The 21,203-nt window shown below is 49.0% G+C and overlaps 1 long non-coding RNA gene across 2 annotated transcripts in view; it reads left to right on the top strand.

Annotated features, from left to right (window-relative positions):
• The window catches only part of LOC111756028 (uncharacterized), a 143,689-nt gene extending 122,720 nt beyond the window's left edge, over positions 1–20,969 (top strand). The window contains exons 4-5 of one of the 2 annotated variants that reach the window (XR_002790528.2): positions 11,054–11,184; positions 15,101–20,969. This is a non-coding gene — a long non-coding RNA (uncharacterized LOC111756028). Of the gene's footprint in view, positions 1–4,262; positions 7,346–11,053; positions 11,185–15,100 lie in introns of those variants that run through there. The other variant, XR_010041209.1, reaches the window with a different exon arrangement.
• The last annotated feature ends 234 nt before the right edge of the window (positions 20,970–21,203 follow it).

Raw genomic sequence — 21,203 nt, 5'->3', positions numbered from 1 at the left:
TGTTCATACCATAGACAAGTGTTACCAGTGAAATGTCATCATCATCATCATCATCATCATCGGTGTCATTCATTGTGCAATTGGCATTGTAACTCCAAAGAATGGAGATAGATAAGGAAATAATGCCAAACCCTCCCCGCCCCACTCCATGAATCAGGTTGTTTCAGGTATGAGATATGCTCTGTCCATGCACTGATTAATGATCTTGTGCAGACGTAGGTGTAGGGAATGAATAATTTGTAGTTCATCTTTAATTGGCACAATGTCAAACATGTTTCTATTTTATTAAAGCATTTCACAAATGATCGTTTTTTAAAGTGCATTTGTAATGGTTTGTTAAGTTCTGTGTTGTTGAAAATGGAAGTTCCTAACACTTTGCTGTTATACCTAAGGGCGTTGTATGCTTCTCCGTGTGTCATGTTGCTTTTCTTGGAAAATATTTTTGACAGATTCTCAGGCGAAGGATCACTGAACCAAAGCACAGTTTTGAGACTCTGGACCATGCTGCCTAATTGCTTTTGAGTGGGGTTATTTACTCCACCTCTGTTAACATGTTGGATTGCCCAGTTTTACCACAACACTGTCAACACTGGGTATTATTAGCTTAAAAATTATAATTCAATATGTGCAAAATGGTCTCTTGTTGAATTTATATGTTTTTATCCTTAGTGAGGCTAAGCTTTTTCTTCATCTGGTTCTTTACCAACTTTCTGGGAAAACTGCTAGAGCCATGTTCTTTACTCTCCATGTGAGCATCTGCCTGTTGTGTAGCCTTTCCCTAAATAAGCACCCTCTGCCTCTGGGCTCCGGAGGGTTCAGGACAGAGACCTCAGCGCTTCCCAGCTGAGGCTCCCTATGAATCACTAAAGGGTCCCTTGCTCTTGGATTTAAACTTAACGCTGATCCTCCTAGACTGATCTTATAAGGAAGGCAGGGCATTTCTTCAGAAAAGCTTTGAGATATGTCCTTCAGCTATTTTGGGGCTTCATAACTGAAAAAAAGAAAAGAGACAAAAGTCCCCCATTTTCCTGCGAAGTTCCCTTATTCGTGGCCTGTTTGCCTTTGTAGATCTCCTCTCTGATTGGTTTTTCTCCTGCAGCCTCACTTACACTGCCTGTGAGGCAGAGGTTCTCTAGCACCTGTGTGTCTGCTGCCTGCTGTTGCATGCACACTCTCCGGCTGAGGCGTTCCTCCCTAGGAAGCGTGGGCTCCTTGGAAGGCGCCCACTCATTTTAAAGAGCCTTACTATCCCTAAGAAAGAGCACACTTGGGCTTGTAGAAACGTTCCCATTCCACTAAGTGGGAATCGGATTTTCAACTTAGAATGACAGAGACCTAGGGTTCAAAACCTCAGAGGTCACCTCTGTCCATTTTCCTCTGGACAGTATTTTAGTACTGATTGTTGTCATTTGCACCCTTCTTGAGCTGAGAAATTTGTCTTTTTTAAAAAAATAAAATCATGTGTTACAGAATTTACTTCCTCTATTAAATATAGGATCTCAATTTCAAAAGCTCTGGGGAAAAGCTAGAGGGAGCCTGGAGTGGCCTGTGCTCCGCAGACCTTGTTGTGAATATATGCTATTCTTTGCAGTGTAGATTCAAATCTGCATCTGGAGTATGTTCCTTGAGCCTCATTTAAGCTGCCTTTCAGAATCAGTGGTCACATGACCAAGCCCCTAGGGCTCTGCACTGAGGAAGTCAGAGATGAGTGGCTTTGATGAGTGATTTCTGCAGGACTGATCTTCTCTTCGATGTTCAATACTCAGGCTTCCTGCCTTTGCAAGGACTGATCCCTCAGCTGATAGCTGACCTGGGTCACTTGAGAGCATTCATACTTGTGAAAAGTAATTTTCTCCTTTTTCTCCTCTCCTTCCTGCTTTAGGGAAGTCATGTGCCTGCCTAGGCCCTACTTTGGGGCAACTTGAAATCAGAAGGTGACTTTGGACAGGACCTGGCCGTCACCTGTGAGCTGTGATTTCTTAACAAGGAAGGCACTGATTCTCTTTCTCTTTCTCCCTTTCCTGTATCTTGGTGTTTGTTAACCTGAGATTCTCTTTCCGCCTCTTTAGCCTCTGGAGCTGGGACTATGCAGGCCCTGGGGCTGATCTGCTGGCCAGCCCTGCCCATCCTGGCCCAGCCCAGCTTGGGTCTGAGGGAAGTGTGAGTTGGTGTCACTGTGCCTCTGCCTAGGTTTGGACCCTCTTATTGACATCTGTTGCTCTTTGCTTAGGCTGTATGGCTCCTTTTGGATGCTCAGTCACCATATATGGCGCACGGGGAGTCTGAGCTCCTGGCATCTTAGGCCTTGCCCTTGGTTTACCTGCTGTGGTGTGAGGGTCAGGGCCTTGTCATCTGTCTCCCACCCACTGTGTGAGGTTAGGGGATTTCCTTGCTGTTTTGAGCCTCCAGGTTTTTCTTTCCCAGAGTGACAGGATGAACACACAAAGTTTCTGTGAGAGGCATAGGACCTAGGATTCTAATGTTTGTAGGTGCTTGGCTTAGGTCCTGCAGGCACTTGCTCTGGAGATCATCTCTATGCTTAGCCTCATATCACAGAAGTGGCCAGAGGCTCAGAGAGGTGCGCTGCACTCTGCATTCTGGGTTCCTCAGGTTGTGCAGGAAGGAAGTGGTGGAATCTCCGATCCAGTGCAGGTAGCTTGCAACAAAGCCCGTCTGCTTGCACACTGAGCCTTCCCGTGATGCGTGACTGACCTTCCTCCTGAGGCTCAGGACTTGGTCTGCCCTAGACTTTGGTTCCTCTCATCTCTGTCTGCCAACCTTTGTGACTCACCTTAGTATTTGGCTTTTGAGGTGTTGAGGGGCATGTGGCAAAAGGCCAGCGGTGTTGGTAGCCTTTAGAGTACCTTGTCTTACCTGAGAAATAGTCTCGGCAGTGTCACTTCTTCCACTGTTGGTTCAGGCTGTGGGGTGTGTGAGGGTCAGGGCACAGCTTCCCTTTCCCGTGTTGTCGTTGTTTATTGTTTGTGCACACCCAGCCCCTTTTGGTTCCCCCTTTCCTCTGTGTGGCCATCTAGGCATTGCCCAGGAGCATGGTTGCTGACTGGGTTGTCGTTCAGTGGCTCTGAATGATGGTGGCCCCAGGTGCGTGCATTTCCAGCAGAGAAGTGGAAGCTGTTGTCTGATTCCCCAGGGTTGGTTCTGCCTCTGCAGCTGTCTTATCAGAGTGGAGACTCCAAGCACTCCCAAGAGGACATCTGCTTTGGGACGCTGGCAGGCCGGTTGTATGACACAGCTGTGGGCAACACAAGGGAAGTCTTACGCTGGTTGTGAAGTGTGAGTGAGAGCAGTCACTTATCACACTGGTTACCCAAGCTCCAGGACTTCTTAGTCTCCAAACGGCACTGTTACCATCAGCATCTCCTGTCAGCTCTGTCCACTGGTCATAGGCGTGTCTCTCTCACTTTCCACCTTGGGGCTGTCACAGGGTTGGGGCCTGTTTCCCTAGTACTCGATGAGCATAGTGAAGACTGAGTTTGTGAATGGTGGCCTCCTTTTTTTTTTTTTTTTTTTTTTTTTTTTGTCTTTTTCGGTACTAGGGATCGAACTCACGACTGCCTGCTTACAAGGCAGGCGCTTATGCCGCTGAGCTAAATCCCCAGCCCCTATGGTGGCCTCTTTTATGTCTTCCTCCTTCCTCCCTTCTTTCAAGCTGGTGATCCCATATTTCCCGCTGTTGAAAGTTCTTCATGACTTACTTAGTTGTCATTGCCATCGTTAATGTTTCTTGAGAGTTGTGACAAATTACAAAAATTAACTGAAGAGACACCAAATCATTGTTGTCTTTGATTTATTGGGCAGCAGGTGTAGGTGTTACTTCCTTATTCAAAAACATGAATCCTTCCATTCTTTGGTCCATCCTCATCATCTAATCATCCAAATTCTGTTAGCCCTCTCTCCTGTGTTAGGTGCTGGAAAAAAAAACACCAGTCTCTGCCTTCACAGTGTGAGGATTATCCGCACATTAACGTGGCCGTGGGCGTGTGTACATTATTCATAGTCCTTGCTTACCGACCAGTTTTGAGCCAGGCTTCAGCATTTTAATCCAAAGTACTCAAAGGAAGCATTTCCATCTGGGAACATCATTTATCCTACTGGTCCAGGAGCCCTCGTCCTGGTGGTACAGGCCCTGTGTATCCATCCTGAGAACCTTCCTGATGCATGCTGGGTGCCCTGGGAAGTGGATGCTGATCTATAGATTAGTGAGCAGGGGGTTCATTATGGGATGCCTTTGTGATCAACAGCTGTGAAACTGGAGAAGAAGAAATCAAGATTGGACAGAAGGATAAGTGGAGCGGTGACAGTGTCCAACAAGAACAACCCACAGGAGCTTGGGAATGACTGACCTTTGGCAGTTGTCCTGCACTGGGGTGAGGGCTGCTTGTCACTGTGTGCTGATTTGCCTGGAAGGGTGCTTGACAAGGTAATGCTGTTCAGTAAAAGCGGCCTCTTTGGAGACCTGACACCTGCACTTTCAGCCACTTTGACTGATGCCGGATGGATAAATATCTGGTCTATTCCCACTTTATCCTCTGCCCCCAGCATATAATGAGCACCTGGTATTGAGGGAATGGAATTACTTGAGCTCTATGGAAACAGTGTGAGGAATTCAGTCATCAAGCATTTACTCTTTTGGCAAAGATTTTCTGAGCTCCCATGACATGTCGGGTAATACTTCTGTTCTTACAGAGTTTACAGTCTAGAGGTTTTGAGGTAGGCGGTGGTTCAGCATTGGCTTCCTGGAAGAGGCAACTTTCATTTTGGGGGTGTGACTTCCTGGACCACAGGTTGGGGCCACCTTTGGGCTCAGGGCTTCCTTGGCTTTCTAGAGGATGACTTGTTGAGAGGGGGAGGTGAGTGAGTATGGGTTGCTTCCCTGGGGAGGGGAATCGCCACTGTGGCCACTTGTCCATGCACCTGTCCATGTGGGAAATTCCCTGCTGAGCTGACTCTTGCTGACATTTGCACTCCCAAGAGCCTGGAACTTCCCCGGCGCATGGACCTTACTTTATTTGAGTAACTGGAGAATGGAACTCAGTGGAAATACCTATATTTTTTTGTTTGTGAGTCACTGAAAACTACAACTCAGCATGTACACAACCACTGAGCTTTTTTCCCCCATATGTAAATTCACTGTCATCACAGTTCAGGAAGTAGGGACTCTGTGCAGAGAGGATGAGATGAAATCAGTGAAGTTTAGATCTGAAAGAGGCGTAGAGATTGCCCAGTCCAGCCTCCTTCCTTTGCAGGAGGCCGGGTGGGGAAAGGACTGGCCAAGGCCCCTGGAAAGATCTGGAGAGGGACACAGGTATGGTGTGGCCCTCGGTGCAGCATTCACTGGGACAGCTGACCTCTCCTCCCTGCACAGAGGAGCTGCAGCCTTGCACGCAGTGGGCTGTGTTTATCTGCACAAGTCACCAGAATTATCAGAAAAGCTTTTACCGAAAGCAGCGGCTTTGATGTTTTGGGTGACAAGACCCAGCATGCCAGCAGGAAGAGAGGTTTGGGGTTGGAGGATGAAGCTGCTGCTTTGGTGGTGACTGAATAACTCTAAGGTGGGAGGATGTTTACGAGGGAAAGTATACCGCGAATGCAGGTACAAAAAGGAAAGTTAGAGGTAGACGGGATGACATACTTCTTATAGCCCCAGAAAAACCTCCTGGTAGTGACCTTCCAGAAGCTTCCTTCTTCCCACACCTGCCACATCCTCTGTTTCCATGGAGAGAGTGACATAGCATCTTACAGTTCATGGGGCATCTGTCAGCTCCTGCAGCCCTCTCCTTTCTATTCCTGGCTTCCTGAGGGTCAGATGTGGATAAGGAGAGTCTCTGCAAGCCTACACTTCTGTTTGTCCTTTGCAACTGGATTGCTGGTGATCGGGTTACCTGAGGCGAGGTGGGGTGGGCTGGGTTTCCCCGATGGCTTTCATAGCATGCTGGAGGTCAAGGGACATTCGGGCTGGCTTCCAGTGATGGAATCTCACCCAGGTGTTAGCTCTGTGCTGTCGCCACTGCTCTTTAATCAGTGTAGCACGGTGGTGTAACATGCGTGCTGGGCAGGCTGTTTGCATCACTGGAAGCTCTGAAAGGTTTGTTGTCCTTGATCTTGACTTGTCAACCTTAGGAAATAGGAGCATTTGTAGTGGCCGCCAGGGCCCAGGGCCCAGGCATCGCACCACTCAGGACTACGCATGCCCAGAGCAGGTACACACAGTAGAAGCCAGGTGGATCTCTTTTTCCTCTTTTGTATTTAAAGCAAAGCAAAATTGCACCTTTAGAATAGGGATCTTAGTTTTCTGTTGCTATAATGAAATATTGGAGACTGGATGATTTATAAAGGGAAAGAAGTTTATTTAGGCTCACAGTTTTAGGTCTGCAAGTTCACAGGCAGGCCACTGCCTCTGTTGAGGGCTTAATGACACAATGGAAGGCAGAAAGGCAGGCACTAGGGGTGGCCTTGCTTTGTGACAGCCTGCTCTTTCTGGTGACCAGCATAGTCCCATGCATGTAAGCAGGAACTCACCTGTCACTGTGAGAAGGAACATAGTTTTGGGAGAAAAGAATTACCCCTCTCCATAGCCCAGTAAGGGCCCCGGTTCTCATCACCACCACACTGGAGTCAGAGGTCAACCTGGGTTCCAGTGGGCACAGACGGTACTGAGATCACAGCCGTGAGTCATCTGAGACACAGGTCCCAAAGGCATGAAGGGCAGAACCTGCTGTCCGTGTCTGTCCTTGTACTCCTGTGTCGATACGGTTGAGGCCAATTTGTTGGGTCTTCTTCCGGAGTGTATGTGTGTGCTGAAAACATGTACATCTACCAGCAGGAATTGAGCATCTGCTGTATACAGTGCTGAGCTGGGTTCTGGCGGGAATGTGAGGTGTGATTGAAAAGCGTGATGTGTTTAAACCGAAGGAAATTATTCTTGTAAAGATACCTACAGTAACCCTCCACCAACCACCCCTTGCTTCAAAAGCTCTGAGGCAGCCCTGGAATTCCTCCTTAGATGATCCGTTGTGGCTGCCTTGAGGTGCAAAGTATTCACCTTTCCTGGTTGTTTTGACTCTGAAAAAGAGCCAGAAGTTACACTGCTCCGGGTCTCCTGCATACAACAGCCGAGGACACAGTCTTTTCACACGCTTACCTTTCCATTGGATCACCCTTGGCACCAGCATTCACTGAAATTTTGATCCTGTCTTACAAAGACATTCACAGAACTGAGCTTCCAAAACTGCTCGAGGGCAGTGGGCCAAGTGTGTCTGGAGTGAGGAGGAGTCTCCTGAGTGGGACAGTGTGTCTTTTACCTTAATAAAAAGTTGAACTTGAAGCAGTCACCTTAGTTTTTGATCCCCTTCCTACACAAAGTGCAGAAACCTGGGCAGGGCTTCTCTGCCATCCATGCCTGTTTCAGGTCCCGGCTCCATTCCTGTGTGCTCTGATCCAAGGTGTCCGCCTGCCTTCTGCCTGAGAGAGTCCTAGATGGCACCTGGGGTCAAATCCCAGCTCCCCTGTTTTCATCCCGTTCTGCAGCTGTCTTCCAAGCCTGGCCCTGGATTGTATGAATAGCAGGAGGGTTCATTTTTTCTTTGTATTAGAGGGACAAGGTAGCGGTCTAGGTTAATTTTAGTTTCATCTTTTCTGCTTTTCCATGTGGTATATCATAAACATTTGTAAGTAAGGTCACATGCATTTTGATAGAAAAGCGTTTATGTTTTCTGGCTTGTGTGCATGATTTGGTCTGAAGAACTGCTACACACCCAGGTTCACCAGTTGTTAGCACAGACACACGCACACACTCACAAGGTCCTTTGGACCCTTTTGAGAATAGTGCATAGGCGTGGCCTTTACCCTTAACTGTTCAGGGGATGTCTCCTAAGCACAGGAGCATTCTTTGACATCACTGCGAAGTGATTGCCAAGCTGAAGACATACAGCTACGGTTATATCACCGCATCTACAGGCCACACTCAGTGTTGTTAATGTCCCAGTCATGTGCTATTTGACTTTTTCTTCCTGATTTTATGTTGTCATTTAGTGGCTGTGTTTCTCTAGCTTGCCTTTAACTTGCAGTGTTCTTCAGCTGTTTTTTTTCCCTTGTAGGACACACATTTACGGTACATGGTTCATTGTAGGGAGCTGGTACACGCAGAAACCACATCACAGTCCTTGCTACTTCTTCTTCCCTTCCCACCTGCCTCTCCTCCCGCCCGGCTCCCTTTCCCACTGCAAAGGCTCTGCCTCCGTTTCCCACTGTCTTTCATTTTGTTCTTTAAATTACTGGCATTTCGGGTTTTTCACAGGAGAAAGCATGTGACCTCTGACCTCCTGTACCACTTTCCTTTACTTAGCAATAGGCAGTCCTCCTGCAGATGACTTGGATTCACCCTCCTATGGCTCTCCACGCTCTTGGCCTTGACATTGTCCAAAGGCCCAGCCAGCTGTTTTGTAGACTGTTGCTCAGTTTGCGTTGAAATCTTCTTTGCTGAAATCTCTGCTGTACTGCTTGTTTGACTGTGTTCCTTATAATCCTCAGCAGTCTTCTGTCGCTGGTGGTCACATCTGCATCTTGTAGATGAGGAAGCCAAGGTGCGAACAGTGAATCAGTTTGTCCATTATTATACACCTAGGAGGTGCAGAGCTGGGGGATTCTAATTCAGGGCTGCCAGACAGTAGGAACAGATGACGGTAGTGAGAGCCTGGGAGTAACAAAGTGCTTATCCAACACCTGCCCCAGCCAGGTGTTCCGCTAAGCCCTGCACCTGCACAGTCTTGCGACCCAGATCCAAGGCAGCAGCTGCTCTCTCTATCCCTGCTTTGCAGATGAGTCCGGCGTGGTCACTGACATAGCTGGTGCCTGGCAGGAGCAGCTCTGGCCTTTAGCAGCCTAAGTCCTGAGCCTGTACCCATGGCCTTTGTGTGCAGGGCTGTTGTGCTGCATGGACTTTAGCAAGTGTGGAAAGGCGCAGGAGTGTCCATGTGGGTCCTTTCTAGGCCGTTTTCCGGGGAGGAAACATCCCAAGGCCAGGCCCGTGCTCAGGAACTTGCTAGGGACAGTGGTGCCATATCCCACAGTCCATAGCAGCCAAGGGTGCCACAGGCTAGCACTGCAGTGTGTCTGCAGAGGCCAGTGGTGTTAAAGGGATCTTTGGCAATCAGAAGAGGGACATGAACAGCAGTCCAATAGGGGCCCACTGTGGATGGGAAACCTGTGCCCCTGCCCTGCTGGGTGCCCAAACAATGGCATTTTTTTTAAAAATTTTATTTAAGAGGAAAAAGAGAAAAACACAAAACAAAACAAAGCGGTGTAAGGGTACACGTAATACAGAACTACAAAAAAAAAAAAAAAAACCATAACAGTAAGAAATCACCTGTTAATAGATTACATATTATCATCTTGAAAATAGTTGCTCAAATCACAGTATCAAAGAATACAAGGTGGACATTCAAACAGGGAGACTGCAAACAGCTGTGTTCAATGATCCAAAAACATTGATATAGTCAGCTATTTAACACCCCTAAACACACTTGCTGTTATATCCGTTAGAGCTCTTTTTCTTTTTTTTTTTTTCCCTCTCTTTTTTACAACAAAATTTACACATTTTGGATTTTATTACTCCTTAGTGCTTATTACTTTTTTTGTGGGGGAGAGAATAAAGTCAAATATGGCGAAACAAAGCTGTCAGTCAAAACCAAGAATAGACATAGCACATGGTGTAGAACAGAGTACAAGGTTATCAACAATGGTTATCAACGTTGTCTCTTGTTTCCTTAAAAAGAATTGTCTATCTCATTAGATATTATAAAGTTGGACAAAACAGTAGAGAACAAGACCAATAAAACTTAGGCATTGTAAACATTACAGGACTTCCAAAGAAAACAATGGCATTTTGACAGTGAGGACCAAGTGCTCTCCTGCTCTGTGTGCATGAAGAAGGCAGGTCGCTGCCCACCAGCATGTACAGGTGCTGGGGAAACCACTTCCAAGGAAGTGGGCAGCAGTTCCCCTGGGCTGGCCAGATTGCTGCAGTCTCTTGTGAGGGACAAAGGTGGCATCCACAGGGCCTCACAGAAGCAAATATGGCAGTGTCATTCCCTGAGGGGAGAGGGGGATGTCACACCTGCCTGCTGTCGCTGGTTGCGGGGAGGGGACATAAAGACCACTGCCTCTCTGAACTTCCCATTGCCCTTGATGCTGCCCTTGGGCTCCATGTCGCCAGTGATCGGGCCGTGGGGTGGTGGGCTGCTCTGGGGAGAAGGCTGCAATGAAGGTCTGTATAAGGAAAGGGGCCACAGCAAATGGAACTGCAATGTTACAGTTCTACAGCTTCCTATGGGGTCCACTTGGAGCAGCAGTGCCCTTTTCAGGCTAAGCTTTGGGGTGGCCTGGGAGACCTCCCCAGCCTGCTCTGTTCCACGCAGCCCATTCAGTGATGAAGGAGGATAAGAATCTCTGACGAGGCCCTGAGCAGTGCCTCGCTGCCCACACATCACGTTACTGGATGATTGAACCAAACCTAGATAACTTTATGGCAGCTCTCATCTGACACGGCTTCCATGGATGGGGACAGCATCTCTACCATCTGCAGAGTGCAGTGGGCGCCCCAGGACAGGCTGGACTCGGAATGGAAAACTACGGTATGCTTCCTGCTCCTCTCCACCTAGCAAGCATTCTTGGGATCAGATGAAGTAAAGCTGTCTTTGGGAAGGGATTGTGATTGGTGGGCAGGAGCTCAGGAGTCAGAGACCCAAACGTTAGCTCTGGCCTGGCTGGTTGTGATCCCTGAAATACGGGAAGATCAGAATTGTTGGATCTTATAGGATACAACACGGGTGTTGGCTTCTTTTTATTTTATTAGTAAATGTTTGTGGTGCATGCGTTTTACAGTTGTCTTTTTGTTTTTGTGTTTTTGGTACCTAGCCTTTGGCATGCAGTCATATGCAGCTTTTGTTTTTTAAGGGAATGAAACAGCTCATTACCAAACCCATTCAAGGTAAGCACTGCAACTCCTAATCTTTTTTTTTTTTCATATTTCTAGAATCCTGTCACACCTGAGATTTAAGTGCTTACAACCAGAAAAATCTGCATATTCATTCAGCACTGCAGAAGAACTTGTGGACTTCTTTGCCTGAGTTAAAGCTGGAATATTTGGGAGTTTGGAGAATCAAGGTAAGGGACGTTCTCCTCCTGACCTAGAGCAGCAGAACTGGCCTTTGGAATCAGGTCTTTATAGCACAACTTGTAGTCTAGGCCTGGAGTTCTTGGCACATTTTCTAGTACTTCATGGTGCTGGGGAAGTTGGCCTCGTAGTTCTCCCTGAAGTCATTCTCGGCAGTGAATGCTCTGTCACCTGTGAACTGAGCAGAGGCTTGGCAGGTCTGATAGGGTGGAAGGCGAGGAATTCCCCTAGAATTCAGCTGCTGGGAGCAGGAGACAAGGCAGAGGTGGCCCATGGTTCAGAGTGTGTCCTGAGGTAGGGCCGACCCGTGCTGGGCCCTGAAAAGGGCTGGCATTAATTAGCACTTGTGCGCATACTTGTGCTACTTGTACTGAAGACACGTCTGTCACCCTGGGAGTCGCTGCCTGCAGCCACGTATTCATAGGAGTACAGCGCACCTTTCCCATCTGTGCCGTGGATCACGTGCCATGGAACAGACACCAGGAGCACAGCGCTGGGCGCATGAGATCCACCCAACTTTACCTCCCATTCCCTGCCTGAGCCCGGCAAGCATAGCTCTTCTTCAGACTGTTCTTCTCCCAGCCACAAACCGGACCCTTACCTGCTTAGCGAGGAGACTGCGGGAATGGCTGAGCAGCGGGCACCCTCATTATTCCTCTCCTGTCTGTCATGTGATCATCTGGGTACCATTCTCTCTCGCCCCAGCCCTCTCCCGGATCACACAGCAGAGGGAAGAAGGACTTCTTCCTTTTGTCTGTGCCGTGATTTGAGTGTGTCCTCGAGAGTTCCTGGGTTGGAACTTAGTGTTCTGCTGAAGCAATAGAAAAGGTGAAAACAGTGGCGTCTTATTTTATTAGTTTTGGAGACAGGGTGTCACTGTGTTGTCCAGGGTGGCTGCCAGATCTTGGTGATCCTCCTACCTCAGCCTCCTGAATGCTGGGACTACAGGCATACACCGCCACACCTGGTATAGCGTCTTCATTTTTGACTCTTTTGGCCTCTGCTCCCTGGGTCACTGCTCTTGGATCCCTGCCTGCTGGCCGTCGTGGCTATAGTGCGAGGGCATTAGCAGGCTCCTGCCTTCCTGTGTGTGGAGCAAGCGGCTACAGTCATTAGTTCCAGGGCACACACATCAAGGTCGCTCCCCATAGGCAGTGTATGTGGCAGTAGACGCTCCTGGCCCTACAAACCTCTCTACTTGAAATAGAAACATCTTTTGACGCGACCTCTGGTATTGGCCCATTTCTTTATTACTGTTTCTGTGGTTTTCTGTTGAGGTTTTTGGCACATTGCATTTGACCTGAGTTTATTTTTAGCAGTACAAACAGAGTTCAGTTAATGTCAAAGCAAAGGCAGAGGAGGGATTCATAAGTCTTGGGGAAAATGTGCCTAATTTTATTTCTGCTGTAACATCTGTCCCCAAGCATGGACAGCCGCACTGCAGTCTCAGAGCTTGGTCTTCGATGCTTGGCACAGGCTCCGCAGACATGGGAGCAGTGGCTAGGTCCAGCCCCGAGGGTCAGGAGGGTCTCTGGGTCTCAGTCCCCTGTGTCCGACTGCTGGGTACTTGGGCAGCATCCACTGCAGCTCTTGCTCTGACAGCAGTTAGCATGAGCAGCACATGCATCAGGGTGGGACTACAGGATCGTCAGGGCTGATTTTCTCTCCTCAGGCCTCACCCCATCTTCAGAGGCAGTGGGTGCTGGGCTCTGGCAAAACTCAGCTCCTCTCCTTGGATGACCCACATCTTGTCTCTCTGCAGCTTCAGTCTTTTAGCTCATGATGGTGCAGAGATTGTGCTTGGGTACCCTTTCCTTGGGTTGACTGAATTTCCGGACACTGACTTTGGCCTCAATGAGGCGGCATCCCATGCCTTTGAAGACAGCCCAGGCTGCCTGCAAAGACAAGGCAAGCCCAGCTTCTGTTCCGCTTTGTGCCGGTTATCCAGGGTTTCCTCGGCCTTTCATTTCATTGCTGGAATGGGGTGGTTCACTGGCCTGGATTGCTAAGGCCCTGTGGTACTCATGGAGTAAAGAAGGAAAATATTCAGTTTCACTGATGCAGGCGCCGGAGAGACCTGGTGGTCCTGGACCCTCTCACTTCCCCCTGAGGTGGCTCCACGTGACAGTGTGTGTCTCCAGAGTCTTGCCCTTGCCCCTGGCCAGTATGGCATGATTTCAAGCCTGTCCCCTGCACAGGACTCTGGCTGTGCCTCCCCACCTCTCCCCGTCCCCGTTCTCTGCCTTTCTCAGTTCCTCTGTGTCCCTGTCTCCTCTGGCTGTCATCTAAGGACAAGAATTGTTCCCTTTGCTGTCCTTTTGAGGGAAGCAGTCTACTCTGGTGGGGCCGTGCTCAAGGTACTGTTTGGATGGGGGATCTTGGGTGTCCCCGAATCCCCAAGTACCTTGTTGGTAACTGGGTTGGCAGGATGTACCAGATCCCTCCATACCCTCACCTGTTACCTGCTATGAACCAGGGGCTTTGATGGGCTGGAAGATGCCAACCAGATGAATAAATGATCTCTGTCTTTGAAGACTTTCGTATTGACTTATTATAGGAATCACTAGAGAAGCAGAACCATGCAAGGTGAAGGTGGACACATACTTTGTCCGTTTCTGGATCTCTATATCCATATCCGTATCTGTACATCTGTGTGGAGAGGCGTTTAGTAGAAGCCTTGGCTCCCAGTTGTGGAGGAGGTTGTGCAGCCCAGCACACCTGCCCGCTGTGGGTTTTTGTTCTGTCACTGTGCAATGCTGAGCTCATCTTTTATGTTTCCCTGGCATCAGCCATTCCTCACCCAGAGCCTGCTTTGTTTGGTTGAAGAATGGGGTTAGAAAGTGCAGGCTTGCTGCTGCCAGGGCGAGCTCTCGGCCGACAGAGCTGTGACTGTGTGTGTGTGTGTGTGTGTGTGTGTGTGTGCACCAATACACACCTCTCTACAGGCATCCATCTGTGTGTATGAAGCTAATCATGAGTGCATGCCAAGTCCTCACCGAGGAATGACACATTTACACAGAGGGAGACGTGTGCCACCCAGGACATTGGCACACCACGACCCTCCCTGGTCTGTGTCCTCCTCTTAGTCTGCCTGGCCTTCTGCTGTGGCCCTTTCTGTTGCCCCTGCTCTGCTTCTGAACAGCTCCTTTCCCATATTCCCTGCTTCTCCCGGGGCCTCCGGCTCACCCGCCAAATGCACCACTGCTTCCTGAGCCCAGGCGCACTGAGTGCAGTGGTGGGGTCTTGGTACTCTCCTGAGGTCCCTCTTAGCCGCTGCCTCACAGCTGGTGTCTATAAGGCCAGCAGGGAGAACTGAGTGGACCTGGTAGGGACTTAGCGGGCAGGGTCCAGGAGCCCTGGCTTGTGGTGCTGGCCTGGCTGCAGACTGCTGGTCTTGCTTGCTCAGCGTGGCCAGGCGCCTGTCTGTGGCTCAGGCCCTGTGCTCAACAGCAGGTTGGAGTGTATTGACTATTATCTCTGTGTGTGGCCAGCCTAAAGGGGACAGTGGCCACCCCATGGTCACTGTCGATGACTCTTGAAGGTCTGTGTGCTTGTGTGACCACACCCGATTATTTAAAGGAAAAAGAGACAGTGGAAAGCAGAGGGCCTCCCTCTTTCCTTTTGCCTTCTGCCCTGAGCGTGTCCCTGTCCCAGTCCTTACCTGGGTGGCACTGTCCTAGGAGAAGCAGGTACTCCTTGTCTATGGGAATTTTGTGCCCCATACTCCTCCCCAGCTTCAGCTCGGTGCTATCAGAGATGACACTGTGGCCAACCCCAGGCCTTTTGGTTCTGATAACCTTGCCACACTTCTCCTGCCTCGATTCTCAAGGGTGGGGTTTGTTTTCTGTAATTGCTGCTTTTCCCGTGCTTCTCTATCCCCACCTTTGCCTTTTCTATTTCCTGCAGGCTTGATGGGCCTGAAAAACATGCAGTTCCTACCCGCTCCTCCTGAGTTCCCCTGAGCACCAGAGCTGCCACCTGTGCCACCCACCTGTGGCGTCTTCCACCCCTGTGGCATCATGTTGGGAAGCCCTGATGACCGACCTCGGCCCTCAGCCGGTGGTGCTGTGGCCCACAGCTCACGGGATTACCCAGCCTGCTGGTGTGGAGTTGATGCTTCGGGTTTTCCACTGCGAACAATGGTCCCCAGGGTGGGCAGGGCTCTACCCTTTGTGGGCGGGGTGGAAACAGCACTCTCTAAATAGTGCAAGGGCCGTTCTCACAAAGGAAGTAAGGCTTCTGGGGAAAGGACGTGGGCTATAGCTTCTTGGGGGGTTTCATCCACGCCAGGGGCAGGGGGGCCCCCAGCAGACTGACCGACATACTTCCTGTGACCCTTCCTGCGTACAGGCTGTAGAATCTCCTGCTAGCTGCTCGCTTCTGTGCCTCACACCTGAGACATGAAACATTGCTTACAGAGCAAAAATAATTCTCCTTCCATGGTTCTGTCTTTGTGCCTATGTCTTTTGGGGCTCCTGTAATAAAATAGTATAAACGGTGTAGCTTATGAACCACTGAAATGTTTCCAACAGTTCTGGATGCTGGCAGTCCCAGAGTAGTGTGCGTGCAGAAGGCGTCTGCCGAGCACCGTCTTCTCCCTGTGTCTGCCCAGTGGGAGGGAGGCCGGAAGGTAGGGCACTGATGTGGCTCGCTACCCAAGCCTCCTTGCTGATAACTGCCCACTGTTCATGCTGTCTCCTTGTGTAGGAGGTGTCCAGCACACGAGTTCTAAGGGCACACCAGCATTCAGACCATGGCAGCCCCATACAATAGCCCTGTGACGTCACCTTCTGACCACGCCGTTCAGCGGTCGGGGTCACTTGGAAGCTGAAATTTACATTCCTGGAGTGAAAGGTGCCATATCATACCAAGTAATACTCGTGGAGGTTCTTACGGGTCACAGCCACAATGACAATCCAGTTTGCAAGTGGACTTTTGCACATGTGTTTGGTTCTTTTTCCATGTTACTCTTTATTCTTTAGTGGGGTATGTGAATTGCTTGTTTCCTAGGGCTGCCTTAACAAAGTTCTACAAACCAGGCTTCTGAAAACCATACGCCTGCACTGTATCTTCAGGTCATGTGGGGGCTGGAAGCCTGTGGAAGTACCCTTAAGACCATGTTGCTGCTGAGGACTCGGGAGAATCTGCCCTTCCTTCCTCTCTTGCATCCTTCTGGCTGCCCTGGCAGTTCTTGCTGCCCCTGGGTTTGTAGCTACACCACTCCAACCTTTGTGTGTCCTCCTGTGGCCTTCTCTCCGTGTGTCTGGGTCCTGAGTCCCCCTTCATCTAGTGACCAGGACCCCTTTATCCATCTTACCTTGGTTGTGTGTGACCACAATGCCGTTTCTGAAGAAGGTCATGTTTGCAGATGCTGGGGTTTGGGTAGTCCACAACAGGGAGAGGAAAATGCTATGATTTTTACTTTTGTTTATTTACTTATTTTTTGCAAAATATTTTTACTTTTAGTTTTTAAGATAGTATAGGCATGTATGTGTGTGTGTGTGTGTGTGTGTGTGTGTGCATGTGTGTGTGTGTGTGTGTGTGTGTGTGTGTGTGTATAAATTATAAGTAGATTGTCACATTTGGGGGCTCTGCACAATGAGGACCTACTTAAAAGGAAAAACGACCAGGTCTGGCTGATGAGAGGCCCCGTCTTCGTGTGCTCTGCCTGCTGTGATGAAGTATCGTAGGTTGGGTGTCTTTAAACAGGGGATAACTTTCTCAGTTCTGCCTCTGTAAAGCCCAAGGCATGGCAGCTGGCTGGCTGTCCAGTGTGGGTTCTCTTTCTGACATGCTGATGTCTGCCTTCTTGCTGCGTCTCCACATGGGGACGGGTGGGGGACAGGTGATGGGTGGAGCTCTCCAGTGTGTCTTTCTGCGAGGATGCTTACCCTGGCCAAGGTTCCGCTGCAGGACCACATGTGACCCTGTAGCCTCCATGAAGGTCTCATCTCCAGGAGCTGCATGGGAGCTAGGACTGCGACATATAAATTTGGGAGGGGACTCAATTCAGTCCACAAAGGCTCCCTGTTGTCGGACCGCAAGACCCCTTTAACATTTGAGAGTTACGGTGAAAACTTGAAATCTAGTATGGTGGGTAGAATATGACTTTGTTTCCAAGTATGCCTCATTTTTATTCTGGCTTTTTAAAAATCCTCTCTCCTTTTTCTTCTACATTTATACCTGGATGATTCAGGCAGATTAATTGCCCTTTCTGAACCTGTTTTCTGTGTGGAGATAGAGGCTGTCTACAGGATCATTTGCGAGGCTCAAGGAGAATACTAAGCAGGTGTTCAGTAGCCTTGACTGTTGTCCCTCTGTGGAAGCGCCTTGACCCCTGTCCGTGCAGATTGGGAGGGCTTCCATGGGGTTCACCTTAGAATGATCCCTGGGGCCTTTCTGAGCCCTGTCTTTTGGTGTGGAACCATGATGCCATGTTTTGTGCACAGGTCAGGATTCTTGTCCTCTCCCTCCCTCCGCTCCTTTCTTCTCTTTCTCTCTTTCCCAGCACTAAAGAGTGAAGGGTCTTCACCCTGAGCTACACCTCCAGGAAAGCCAGAATCTCAGTAAGTTGTCCAAGTTGGGCTTGAACTTTCGGTCCTCTTACCTCAGCCTGCCAGAGTGCTGGGGTTCCAGGTGTGCACCTCCATGTACGGCTGGCTCCTAGGTTAGTTTTTAAAGCAGGGTCTGAGTGATCAGAACAGCTCCTAAGCAGCAGCCATCAAGACCAAATTTCGTGTATTGGGGGAGGGAGGAGGGAAGGCTTGGCCTGGGGTTACCACTTTTTCACTTTTATTCATCTCAAAGTTCTCTCCTTCCCTCCCTGTGTCATCTGTTGAGTGTGCTAACGATTCAGTGGTGGAGTTTGTAAGCACAGAGAAGCAGGACATTGTATGCAGGAACCTGAAGTCCCAACAGCCCAGTGGGAGTCCAGCAAAATCTGTTTTTATCAGGTAGTAAAGGCCTAAACAGAGAGATGGATTGCTCTCCAGATTCATTCTAAAGCAGCTTTCCAGGTAGCTCCCTTGTTACCTGGGCAGTTGTGGCCGCATTCCTTCCCCTCTGTGTTTTCATTCTGTTGCCTGTAAAGACAGCCACGCCTTTTTTCAAAGCTGAGAAATGCATCTCAGCACCAAGGTGGGTACTCATCATCAGAGGTTGGACTGGAAACCTCACCTTTACCTTTGCAGCCTTTTAACTTTCAAGGCTCTGTGAGTGCTGAAGGTCCCAGGCAGAGCATAGCATGGGTGCCAGCTCTCCATTCATTTCCAGATAGCATCCTGCTATCGGGACAGTCATGTCTTCTCCGTGGCATCTGTCTCTGTTGGCCCTAGAAAATTCCTCTGTGCCTGGTTCCTGTACTACCCCTTGCACCCACTCAGGTGCCAGCACCCCACATCCTGCCTCCCGGCTGCAGCATCAGCACTGGCAGGGTGTGTGTCGTGGGTATGCTGAGATGTGGGCACCCAGTGGACTGCCAGCAGGGCTGGCATGGTGGCGTGATGCTCTCTGGAAAGAGAGGTTGGCTGGGATGTCTGTGTGTTGAGAGCCTGTGAGCCCATTAGCCCTGTAGTACGCTCCTGGGAGTCATGCTCCGGCGTGTACATGGAATCCATTTCAGTGGTCATCGGTTCCACACCCCCACTGCAGCATGGAGCCTGGCGGTCAGCCGTGCTGCTCAGCGCAGTGCACGGAGGTCCCAGAAACAAGGGGTGCCGCTCCCTCCTCCCTGACCTGACCAGGAGGCACCTGTGGCAGCTTCATGCCTCACGGATGGGTTGGTAAAGTCACATTTGCCAGGTTCACTGGGAGGAGGTTTCTGTCTTTCATATTGTAAGCATCTCGTCAGGAGACGCCTTAGGACCGTGTCAGCATCTCCTTTCCCACCCCACTTTCCCTGAGCTAGTGTTAGTATCTGTTCTGGCCTGAAATAATTATTACTCCACTGTTTGCTAAATAGCACGTTTCTTTACCCATCATTACCTCTGCATTGTCAGTTAGAATCCTACTGTAAGGAATACATTTCCTTTTCTATTAGATAACATTTATTATTTACATCAGTAAGGACTTATGGATTCTTATTGTTTGGGTTATAGTCTGTGACTATAATTATTTTGTGGCTTAGATTTTCTTGAATTTGGCCCCTAGCATACCTTTCAGTTTTGGTTACATGTCCTGCGTGTTGACATTTCTCCATTACTTTGTGAACTCTGCCTTATATTTTGCCCAAGGCCACCATGTTCCAGGCCTATCTCCATGTGTACTGTAAGAAGGAATACTATAAGAAGTATTCCTTACAGTAGGTCTCTGATTGACAATGCAGAGGTAATGATGGGTAAATCAGCAGTGGCACCTGGGATATTGTGTTATCTAGACTTAATAAGGAAAACATATCCAATAAACCCATATTAAGGGGCATCGTATCAAATACCTGGTCACAGGACAAATCATGACTGCAGAAGTCTGGCAGATTTACAAAAACTAAGGGCCACAGCAACAAAATGCAGTGTGTGACTCAGGATCATATTCTATGTTGGAAAAGGACATCATTAGTGAAACTTGGATGTGTCTCGTGATAAGCAGTAGTATGGCTGAAGTTGATTTCCTGATACGCTTAGACAGTCATACTGTGGTCATGTAAGAGAACCACATTTAACAATTCACAAAATTACACAGGAATTCTGTGGGGTTTTTTGAACCCAATGTGTAAATGCAAGATTATCTCAAAATGAAAACTAAAAGAAAATTAAACAGCTCAATGATGTAAATTTATATTTGTCCATACCAAGTGTTATCTGTCACCCGCTAATTGAACAGGCCATGCCATAGTATTGACCCAGTTCTGTAAAATTAAGACAGAACAATGTATAGCAGATGCATAAGCTGCACACGAGATAAATTCTGAGAAAGGTGTGTGTTTCCTGTTAACAGACATTTCTGGTAAATGTGATTGGAAGGTGTGAGGTAGTGAGAGCTTTTACTTTTTGGTATTTTTAAAAAATAAACAGCGTGTTTTCATACTGTGGTGGGAAATCACAGGCACTGGCTGGATGTGTGGGTGCCTGCCTGCCCATGCGTGCTGAATTCTGAGGCTCCTCACCTAGTTCCTGCTTGCTTGTCTTTCTCCACAGATAGGGCTATGCATAGTTTTGCTTGAAGGACACTCTGGTTTTTCAGTCTGTTAACCATCTTCCCACATCAAGTTCTAGGTAAAGCAGGTCGCTTGTGGACACAGAGCAGCCTGCTGTCCAGATCTGTGCAGCAGTGCCCACCACTCATCTTGCCTTTACGTAAGGGAAGGCTATTGTCCACCCTGGAAAATGGTAGGGAGAACTTTCTTCCTGCACTGGAGCCATTTCCATCTCCCTAGGAAGCAGGAATTAGGAAGTTATAGCTGTCATATACATCCAAGAGAGCTTGGTGCTACCACCCAGTTAAGGAATGAGCTGTCAAGTTCTCCCGGGAGTCTGTAGTGACCCTGGGCTTCTGTAGTTAATATGGAATTTATTTCAGACATCTTTGTTACATGGATATCATGGATAGACTTGACTTTGGGGCAGGCACTCCTTGACCACAGAAGTGTAGAGCCAGAAGAGGAGAAGTGTTTCTGGTAGGGGCTGTGTGCCTCGAGCTGTTAACAGGTATTTCTGGTAAATGTGATTGGAAGGTGTGAGGTAGTGAGAGCTTTTACTCTCTGTTGGTCACTGTCACCTCCTGCTGTTGGGGGGCGCTCTTGTGTGTCACTGAGGAAACTTTGCATGATTCCTGCCATTTCTTTCAGCCCACCCAGAGCTTGGGGCTCCTAGATGGTCACTCCGGTTTTGTCTCCTGGTTCCTTCTGCAGTATCTCATGGGATGGAACCCAAGCAGTGGCACAGCAGTAGCAGTGTCAGTAAGTACAGTCTGTGGGTGTCTTCACCAAGCCCTGGTTATGCAGGCTGTAGTCAGGTACTGCATTTTTGTTCCTCTCTGTCAGCCCTGAGGGTGAGAGGGCTCCTATTGGCAGGGA

Source organism: Cavia porcellus, unplaced genomic scaffold (genome assembly GCF_034190915.1).
Source record: "Cavia porcellus strain 051 isolate PalLab524CR breed Dunkin Hartley unplaced genomic scaffold, mCavPor4.1 scaffold_19, whole genome shotgun sequence".
In the NCBI taxonomy this organism is placed as follows: Eukaryota; Metazoa; Chordata; class Mammalia; order Rodentia; family Caviidae; genus Cavia; species Cavia porcellus.
The sequence above is the reverse complement of the archived record's forward strand: the minus strand, read 5'-3'. Positions and strand labels throughout refer to the sequence as shown.